The sequence below is a fragment of the Arachis hypogaea genome, chromosome 6 (assembly GCF_003086295.3).
Source record: "Arachis hypogaea cultivar Tifrunner chromosome 6, arahy.Tifrunner.gnm2.J5K5, whole genome shotgun sequence".
Classification (NCBI taxonomy): Eukaryota; Viridiplantae; Streptophyta; class Magnoliopsida; order Fabales; family Fabaceae; genus Arachis; species Arachis hypogaea.
The window spans coordinates 70,783,237-70,794,321 of record NC_092041.1 but is presented as its reverse complement, the minus strand read 5'-3'; positions in this window follow the sequence as shown (position 1 = coordinate 70,794,321).

The following is an 11,085-nucleotide window of genomic DNA, read 5'->3' as shown; positions in this document are numbered from 1 at the left end:
ATCTCTTCGTCTCTGTTTTCTTCTCTGTTTATTCTTTTCTCTGCGGTTTTTTACTTTATTCTGTTTTCTCTGTTTAACGTTAGTATTTAAAGCTTATGTAAATTTTGGCATGAATAGTTAGCCTGTCCCAAGTATAGGTTCATTAAGTCTATACTGAAACATTTTAACTTTTCATATTATACCTAACTATAGTCGCAATTCAAGGACTAACAAGGTTGCCCTAGTTCGTTCACTAATCTCTGTCTGTTTTTCTATCCTTAAAACTTTACAGACTTTTCTTTGGTTTTTATCTTTTCTTTAACTTTTTATCTTTCATTTATCTTTGCCTCACTAATATGTTCTTACCACTCCCTAAGTGTTTTATGAAGGTAATTATGAGATTTTGCACTTAAAATTTGTCTTTCTAAAGCTTTTATAGAAAACTGCATTTTCCGTAATATTTTATTATTTTTATTAAAATATTATTTTTAATTAAATATTATTATTTAATATTTTATTATTATTTATTATTTTATCATTAATTTTCAAAAATTAACTTACCTTTTACTTTTAACCTTTAAAAATTCACTTTTTACCACCCGTAACTTTTAATATTTCTACTTTAACTACCCTAACTTTCAGAAATTACCAAATAACCCCTTAAACACCAAAAATTTTACTTCCTTGCCCTTTTAAGGATCTAAAGCTTGTTCTTCATTGTTCTTCATCACACTCAAAGTGTTCTTCATGTTCTTCGTAAATTCTTCAGATTCATTCTCCGTTTTTACCCGTTTTTCAGTCTTTTCAGCAACCAATTTTTACCATAATTCATAATAAATTAGCAGCCACTAAAACTCCATCTTTTCTACATAATTTCAACATAAATTGAACCTCAATTTAAGCCTAGGGTTTCATTTTTCTAGCTGCTCCAAGAACATGAACTTTAAAGCTTGAATTTCATCAAATTTCATCAAAATTTCATCAAATTTTCACCAAGAATCAATCATATATGCAACCAATTTTTAGCACAGCCAAATCCTACAGCATTCACACAACTCAAACACAAATAATCAAGATTAATTTTGTGACACCCTACCTGATTTTGCTGCTCCTAATTCGGTTAGACTTTCAGGTGGTCCTTAAGCACTTTTTCCTCCTAAATCACATCAAGAATAACTTTAAATCCAAAAACCCTCAACTAACCAAATCTCATTTAGAATGTTTGGGAGGGATTTCTCATGTTAGACTTGCTGGAAACTCACATTTCTTGGCCCTAAAGTCAAGTTAAGCATGATTCCTAAGGAAGAACATCAAGAAAACACATTTTTAAGCATGTTTCCTTGAAACCGAATCAAAAGGGAGATGGTGCAGCCAACTCACCTTGATTCCAGCCTTGAAAAGTCATATGATCATGTAGAGAAATAAGAGAGGATCATTTTGGTCAGATTGGAATTTTGATTTGAGTTTTAGTTCAGTAGAAATCAAGCTTTGAAGATTTGGAACTAAGAACTTTTCTCTCTTTTTCTCTCTTGGAAATTTCGGCCAAAAGGAGCAAATGAACCAGCCTTGGGAGTTTTGGTGGTGTAGGGTGAGTTGTGATTGGTTGGCCTGGAGGTGGATTAAAATAATATTGAAATATCGCAGGTGTATAACTACTAAAACTAGATATATCGGAACACTTGTGAAAACATCTCTAAAAATTATTTTCTGAGCTACTAGCATAAATGAAACTAGTAACATATTTATTATGATAGTAAAACATGTATAATGAGGCCTTAGCATTGCTAAAGTCATCAGAGAGTGCTGGTGCTAAGCTGCACCAGCAAACTGTGAACCCGGTTAAACCAATTTTCTGTTTTTAACTAAAATTGACCAGGTAACCTTATAATATCATTCAAGAAGCTTCTAATACTAATATAATGATAATATTATCCTATTATCTCTCTTCTCTCATGAATCAAGTCCGGTTTGTCAAATTGAGACTATTTACGAAAAACCGAATCAAAACTCCTAACCGATACGGTTCAAAAACTAGGTTCTTCATGACCGCGTTATCGAGCTTGCCTCAGAAAGTTCTAGCTTAAAGAATACGTAATGACAATGAGGATTAAGATACTTGATGATATATCAGAGGTTGTTCCCTTATTGATCCTCCGGAGAAATCCGTACTTTCAAAAAAGATCTCGCGTACTCAAAAACTGGGGTTGTTACATTCTACCCTCCTAAAAGAAAATTTTGCCCTCAAAATTTCAATTACCTAAGAATAGATGCGGGTAATCAGCTTTCATTTTATCTTCCAGTTCCCAAGTGTGCTCTTCTTCTCCTCTTTGTCCCCAAGCTACTTTGACTAAGCGAATAGTTTTGCCTCTTAGCTGCTTATCACTTCTTTCTATGATATGAACTCGTGATGCTTGATATGATAAATCATTTTGTAACTTTACTGTCTCTGGTTGTAAAATGTGACTCTCGTCGGGAGTATATTTCTTATGTTACGAGACATGAAAAAAATCATGAAGGTTTGACAGATATGGAGGAAGGGCTACTTGATAAGCTACTAGACCGACTCTTTTAAGTATTTGGAAAGGTCCTATGTATCGAAGGTTAAGCTTTTTAGTTTTAAGGGCTCTACCTATTCCAGTAGTCGGGGTTACTTTAAGAAAGACATGGTCTCCCTCACTAAACTCTAAGGGTCTACGTCTATTATCGGCATAGCTCTTTTGATGGCTCTGTGTTGTCTGGATCTTCTGACGAATCCCTTTTATCTTTTCAGTAGTTTCTTGCACTAAGTCTGGACCCAAGATACTAGCTTCTCCATCATTATACCAACACAATGGTGTCTGATATCTTCTTTCGTAGAGAGCTTTATAAGGTGCCTCCCAATACTTTGTTGGTAACTATTATTGTAGACGAACTCGATCAACGGCAAATATTTATCCCAACTTCATTGTTATCCATCACACAAGATCTTAGCATGTCTTCTAATGTCTGGATTGTCCGCTCTGATTGTCCGTCTGTTTGAGGATGGTATGCTGTACTCATATGCAGCTCTGTTCCTAAAGCTTTTTGAAAAGCTCCCCAGAATCTGAAAGTAAACCTCGGATCTCGATCTGAAACAATTGATGAAGGTATCCCGTGCAATCGTACAATTTCTTGAATATATATCCGTGCCAGCCTTTCTAAAGTATAGTTAACTCGAATCGGAAGGAAGTGCGCTGACTTTGTCAACCTGTCCATAATTACCCAAATGGCATCGTGTCCTGTTGAGGTCCTTGGAAATCCCGTGACAAAATCCATAGTGATCTGCTCCCATTTCTATTCTGGTATTTCTAAGGGTTGCAGGGTTCCTGATGGTTTTTGATGTTCCACCTTCACCTTCTGGCATGTTAAACATTTTGAGACATAGTCAGCTACCTCTTTCTTTAAGCCTGGCCACCAAAACATTTGTTTCAAATCTTGATACATCTTTGTCACTCCAGGATGCATAGAGTATCTACTTTGATGAGCTTCTGTAAGAATCCCTTACCGCAAATCTCCAGATCTAGGCACACAAATTTTGTTCTTGTATCTCCAGAGACTGCTATGATCTTGTCTTATAGCTTCTGGTTCCTCTTCTTTCATTCGTTCCAGCATCGTCATTATTTCTGAGTCCTGTGCTTGTGCTTGCTGAATCCTAATCTTAAAATCTGGTGTTATACGCAATTGGGCCAAACGGAATCCATTTGACGTCTCAATCATAGCCAACTTAAGGTCCTCAAACTCCGCGAGTAACTTTTCTTCCTTTATTATCATCCACGAGATACTCAAATTCTTCCTGCCTAAAGCGTCTGCCACCACGTTCGCTTTCCCTGGGTGATAACTTAACTTGAAATCATAGTCCTTCAAAAATTCCATCCACCTTCGCTGTCGTATATTAAGATATTTCTGGTCAAAGATATACTTTAAACTTTTGTGATCGGAAAAAACTTCTAGTTGAGTGCCATACAAATAATGCCTCCAGATCTTCAGAGCAAACACCACTGCAGCCAACTCCAAGTCATGCGTCGAATAATTTTGTTCATGAGGTCTTAGCTACCGGGAAGCATAAGCCACCACATTTTTGTCTTGCATCAGCACACACCCAAGTCCTTTATGAGAGGCGTCACAGTATACTTCAAAATGTTTCTGCAGATCGGGTAGTACTTGTACAGGTGCAGTTGTTAGCTTTTCCTTAAGCATCTTGAAGCTTCTATCACACTCAGTCGTCCAGATAAATGGAACTTCCTTTCATGTAAGGCAAGTCAAAGGTAAGGCTATCTGTGAAAACTCTTTGATGAACCTCCAGTAATATCCAACAAGTCCGAGAAAACTCCGAACTTCTATAATGGTCGTAGGTGATTCCCACTGCACTACTGCTTTAATTTTTAAAGGATCCACTGCAATTCTTCCTGTGATATAACATGTCCCAAAAATGCCACCTTCTCTGTCCAGAATTCACATTCTGATAATTTAGCATATAACTTCCGAGTCCTCAGTATCTGCAATACAGTTCTTAAATGCTCTTCATGTTCTGTTTTTGTCTTCGAATAGATGAGAATATTGTCTAAGAAAACTACTACGAACTGATCAAGGTACGGACGAAAAATACGATTCATGTAATCCATGAAAATCGCAGGAGCATTAGTTAGTCCAAACGACATAACCGTATACTCATAGTGACCATATCGAGTTCTAAATGCAATCTTCAGTATATCTGACTCTTTCACTCGAATCTGGTGATAGCCCGATCGCAAATCAATCTTTGAGAACACAGTTGCACCTTTTAACTGATCCATCAAATCATCTATCCGTGGAAGTGGATACTTGTTCTTGATAGTGACTTTATTTAGCTGTCAGTAATCTATGCAAAGTCTCATCCCACCATCCTTCTTCTTTACTAGCAATACTGGAGCTCCCCAAGGTGATGCACTGGGATGAATAAATTTCTTTCCAAGTAGCTCATCCAACTGCTTCCTCAAATCTGCAAGTTCCAGTGGTGACATCTGGTACAGTGCTATGAAAATCGGTCCGATTCCAGGTACTAGTTCAATTCTAAATTCTATCTCTCGCTCAGGAGGAAACTCAGGTATGTCGTCCGGGAAAACATTAGGAAATTCCTTCACCACTAGGATTCGTTCTAAATTGAGTTCACTGTCATTCGAGCTAGCCGCTAACAGAACGTACCCCTCACAATCACTCCCGTCTAAGGTAACTCTTACGGAATTCAGATATAAAGTATGAGATAAAAATGGTTTAATATCTAAACTATCAGATGGAATAACAGCAGTTCTCTCATAGAAATCAAGGAAAACATGATACTTAGATAACCAATCTAATCCTAAAATAATTTCTAAACCACATAGAGGCAAACAGATTAGATCATGTATAAAAGTCATGTTCCTAATAGTGAATGGTACTTGCAGGCTCGCTAAACTGGTCAAAGCATTTTGGGATGCAGGTATATGGACAATTAGATCAAAGTTCAACTCAGAAAAATCTAGTCCCAACTCACGAGCAACAGTTAAAGAAATAAAGGAATACAATGCACCCGAGTCATATAGTACAGTTAGAAATCAATTTTTGACATAACACTGACCTTGGATTAGGGCGTCTAATTGCATAGCATCATCAGCAGTCATGGCAAACACTCGACCTTGTTGCTAGGTTCACGCTGGGTTCTAAACAAACTTTCTTGGGTAGATCCTAGCTGTGTGTCCAGATTCCTCACAAGTAAAACAAGCGTTCGTTCCTTACAGTATCCAAATCTAACATAGCCATAGCCATGGAGATCATAACAGCTATGAGGATAGCTGTGCCTCGCATCAATTCATCGTTTGGAGCTCGATTAAACTATGCCTATTCGCAGTCATTAAGGTCCTGTCCGCACCAAACAATCAACATTAAGGTAATCAGTGTTAAAATCTCAAGTAAGGCACGAACATTCCCAAAATGAGCACTCATAGACATTCATGCCAAATGTATCTTAATGATACACTAACAGCATGAGACACACAAGAAAAGTATGCAATGAAGCATAGTCAGTCCACTCCCCCGGCTCTATTGGGAACGAACTGCTCTGATACCAAATTGTAACGACCCAACTTCCAGTATGCCATGGTCATACAAGAAGCTAAGTGTTACTAACTTATCCTTCCTAATTATTAACTATTATTTAACATATGAGCCTGTTCCTTGTTAGAACGATGCCCATTTTTACGAGTAACTTTTTTTTTATCGTTGTGAATATAGGGTAAAATAAACAAGCATACATTGAGAGTAATAGAAAAGCAGTATAAAGAAACATAGAAATACAGCTGATAATATACATCATATACACTATAACAAAACATGTAGCGTTTACACAAGATCAAGTCAGTTTACATCCTCGTCACCCTACGTCACTAATATATACACGACACTCCTAGGGCCTGGCCCGTACAAAAAGCCGCTAAACTAGCACCCAGGCTAGCCTAACCACTATATAGCTCCTAGCTCTCGGGTGTACAAACACAAGTGAGAGACTAACTAACAGATAATGTTAGACTAGAGTGTCATCAAAAGAATGCCCCTTCTGCTGTCAAACTATATCTACACGTGGCCATTCGGAGAATCGCCGTGAGGCTCGTCTATCTCCTCATCCTGCTCTGCCTCTATCTCAGGATCCTCCTCATCATCATCATTCGCAGCTACAACTATACCCTCAGATCCACCAGAAACACTGCTATCACTATGTACAAAACCATTCACGAGCACAGGTCTGTTCGCGTATATAGGAGCTACCCCACCGTCCGGTAGTGCCGGCTCATCAGGCTGTGGAAAGTCAGGGATTGGCTCAGGGGAAAAGTCCCACTCTGGTGGTATCACAGGTATGTAGTCACCAGCTAACTCGGGCTCATAAGGAATAATAGGCTCAGGTTCTACCTCATTCAAAGGTTGAGCTGGTATACGGTGCTCGGGATCGTTAGGAAAAGGATGTACAGGTGTGTTAGGATGTAACCAGGATAAGGGAAAGTCATAAGGAGCATCGGGGTCAAAATGCGAGCTAGACAGAGGATGTTGAAAAGCTCGATTAGGTAACATATATCGTCTAATACGAGGCTCCAATCCCATAATGAAGCAACTGTGATGTACCAGGTCCTCGTAGACGTAAGGGTCCTCAAACTCATAGAATATCACGCCCGTCTCCATCTGAAAGGGAAGAAGGGAGAGAAAGGGGTAAGAACTGGGGAGTCCTTAGTAGGGCCAGGGTTATTAGTTACATTCATTTATTCGGTTTCATTAGCAGACGAATAATATAATACAGTGAAATAGTAAACAGAAGTTAAAGATAGATAGGTAGAGACAAGAGAGAAAACAGAAAACAGAACACGAATAGAAGAATACAAGAAAACAAAACACAGATATAGCATATAAGCCGACAAACATAAAGAAGTAGATCACACACATAAAAGGAATGCAAAAGAGGATAATGCGCAAACAAGAATGATGCATGTCTAGTCCTAGTGCAGGTAATGAGCTCATCTGTCGGTTTCTACCCGCTCCCGACGTAACCCAGCTTTACTAGCCGGATATGGCTTTCCTGTTGGCTATACCCCTATGTATAGGAAATAACCCCTCTGCCACCACAGGGTCCACTGCACGCAGGAAATAACACATCTGCCACTGCAGGTTTGTATGCCGACACACCTTCTGTATACAAGAAATAACCCCTCTGCCACTACAGAAATGGAATAGGTGGTCACGGTACTTCTGTAGCAGGAAATAACCCCTTTGCCTTACAGAAATGAAATATGAGTCTGTACCGCAGGAAAGCATTCTCAGTGGTCACACCATCATCTATCTAACTGCCACAATGCAGCAGATGAACACATAGATATCTCTGGGGTTGCCTTAATGCAACAAATGACCTCTCAATAGGTCCTCTGATCTTTATCATATTACTCTTATCTCTTTGTCTCTGTATTCTTCTCTATTTATTCTTTTCTTTGTGGTTTTTTACTTTATTCTGTTTTCTCTGTTTAACGTTAGTATTTAAAGCTTATGTAAATTTCGGCATGAATAGTTAGCCTGTCCCAAGTATAGGTTCATTAAGTCTATACTGAAACATTTTAACTTTTCATATTATACATAACCATAGTTACAATTCAAGGACAAACTAGGTTGCCCTAGTTCGTTCACTAATCTCTGTCTGTTTTTCTATCCTTAAAACTTTACAGACTTTTCTTTGGTTTTTATCTTTTCTTTAACTTTTTATCTTTCATTTATCTTTGCCTCACTAATATGTTCTTACCACTCCCTAAGTGTTTTATGAAGGTAATTATGAGATTCTACGCTTAAAATTTCTCTTTTTAAAATTTTACAGAAAACTGCCTTTTCGCATTATTTTATTATTTTTATTAAAATATTATTTTTAATTAAATATTATTATTATTTATCATTTTATCATTAATTTTCAAAAATTAACTTACCTTTTACTTTTAACCTTTAAAAATTTACTTTTTACCACCCGTAACTTTTAATATTTCTACTTTAACTATCCTAACCTTCAGAAATTACCAAATAACCCCTTAAACACAAAAAATTTTACTTCCTTACCCTTTTAAGGATCTAAAGCCTGTTCTTCATTGTTCTTCATCACACTCAAAGTGTTCTTCATGTTCTTCATAAATTCTTCAGATTCTTTCTCCGTTTTACCCGTTTTTCAATCTTTTTAGCAACTGATTTTTACCATAATTCATAATAAATTAGTAGCCACTAAAACCCCCATCTTTTCTACATGATTTCAACACAAATTGAACCTCAAATTAAGCCTAGGGTTTCATTTTTCTAGCTGCTCCAAGAACATGAACTTTAAAGCTTGAATTTCATCAAATTTCATCAAATTTTCATCAAATTTTCACCAAGAATCAATCATATATGTAACTAGTTTTTAGCACAGCCAAATCATACAACATTCACACAACTCAAACACAAATAATCAAGGTTAATTTCATGACACCCTACCTGATTTTGCTGCTCCTAATTCGGTTAGACTTTCAGGTGGTCCTTAAGCACTTTTTCCTCCTAAATCACATTCAGAATAACTTTAAATCCAAAAACCCTCAACTAACCAAATCTCATTCAGAATGTTAGGGAGGGATTTCTCACGTTAGACTTGCTGGAAACTCACATTTCTTATCCCTCAAGTCAAGTTAAGCATGATTTATGGTGCACGGAATTGTGATCATCAATGGCGCCATCAACATGGTACGCTCAATTGCAATCTCAACTCTTTATCACAACTTCGCACAACTAACCAGCAAGTGCACTGGGTCGTCCAAGTAATAAACCTTACGCGAGTAAGGGTCGATCCCACGGAGATTGTTGGTCTGAAGCAAGCTATGGTCATCTTGTAAATCTCAGTCAGGCAGATTCAAATGGTTATAGATGATTTATGAATAGAGCATAAAATAAAGATAGAGATACTTATGCAATTCATTGGTGAGAATTTCAGATAAGCATATAGAGATGCTTTGTCCCTTCCGTCTCTCTGCTTTCCTACTGTCTTCATCCAATCCTTCTTACTCCTTTCCATGGCAAGCTGTATGTTGGGCATCACCGTTGTCAATGGCTACAGTCCCGTCCTCTCAGTGAAAATGTTCAATGCACTCTGTCACAGCACGGCTATTCAGCTGTCAGTTCTCGATCATGTCGGAATAGAATCCAGTGATTCTTTTGCGTCTGTCACTAACGCCCCACAATCGCGAATTTGAAGCTCGTCACAGTCATTCAATCCTTGAATCCTACTCAGAATACCACAGACAAGGTTTAGACCTTCCGAATTCTCTTGAATGCCGCCATTAATTCTAGCTTATACCACGAAGATTCCGATTAAGGGATCCAAGAGATATCCACTCAATCTAAGGTAGAACGGAGGTGGTTGTCAGGCACACGTTCATAGGTGAGAATGATGATGAATGTCACGGATCATCACATTCATCAAGTTGAGGAACAAGTTATATCTTAGAACAAGAATAAGCCGAATTGAATAGAAGAACAATAGTAATTGCATTAATACTCGAGGTACAGCAGAGCTCCACACCTTAATCTATGGTGTGTAGAAACTCCACCGTTGAAAATACATAAGAACAAGGTCTAGGCATGGCCGTGAGGCCAGCCCTCCAAAGAGGGTTCAATCATAAAAACATGATCAAAAGATTCAAGTGATCAAAAGACAAAAATACAATAGCAAAAGGTCCTATTTGTAGAGAACTAGTAGCCTAGGGTTTACAAAGATGAGTAAATGACATAAAAATCCACTTCCGGACCCACTTGTGTGTGCTTGGGCTGAGCATTGAAGCATTTTCATGTAGAGACTCTTCTTGGAGTTAAACGCCAGCTTTTGTGCTAGTTTGGGCGTTTAACTCCCATTCTTGTGCCAGTTCCGACGTTTTACGCCAGAATTCTTGAGTTGACTTGGAACGCCTGTTTGGGCCATCAAATCTCAGGCAAAGTATGGACTATTATACATTTCTGGAAAGCCCAGGATGTCTACTTTCCAATAAAGTTGAGAGCGCGCCAATTGGATTTCGGTAGCTTCAGAAAACTAACTAAACAAAAATCTCTTTTTTTTTACTAATTTCTTTCCATGAATTCATGAATACACATCAATCAATCATTAAGCTGCCCATGCATGCAACGTTGGTACACCAAACTTGTTTGTGGTCATATGGTGCAACAAGTTTGGGGAATGAATTGCTTTTTTTTTTTAAAATGTGTGTTCAAACCCACTTGGTGTGCTTTGAACACCAAACTTATCATGTACTATACTTTGCATGTAAATGAGTCTTATATTGGTTGTCAAAATTGATCTGAAAATCCATGAACCTTGCATTATTACTATTTGAATTGTTTCTGCTTCACTGCTTGTTTCTTGCATCAATGCTTCCTTGGTTGGCTTCTTCATCAACTCTCTATTATCATGATCTGATTCTTGTGAGGGTTTAAAGAAATTAAAGGTGAGCTGCTCATCATGTATCCTCAGTACCAGCTCTCCTTCCTCTACATCTATGAGCGCTCTGGCTGTGGCTAGGAATGGTCTTCCCAGAATGA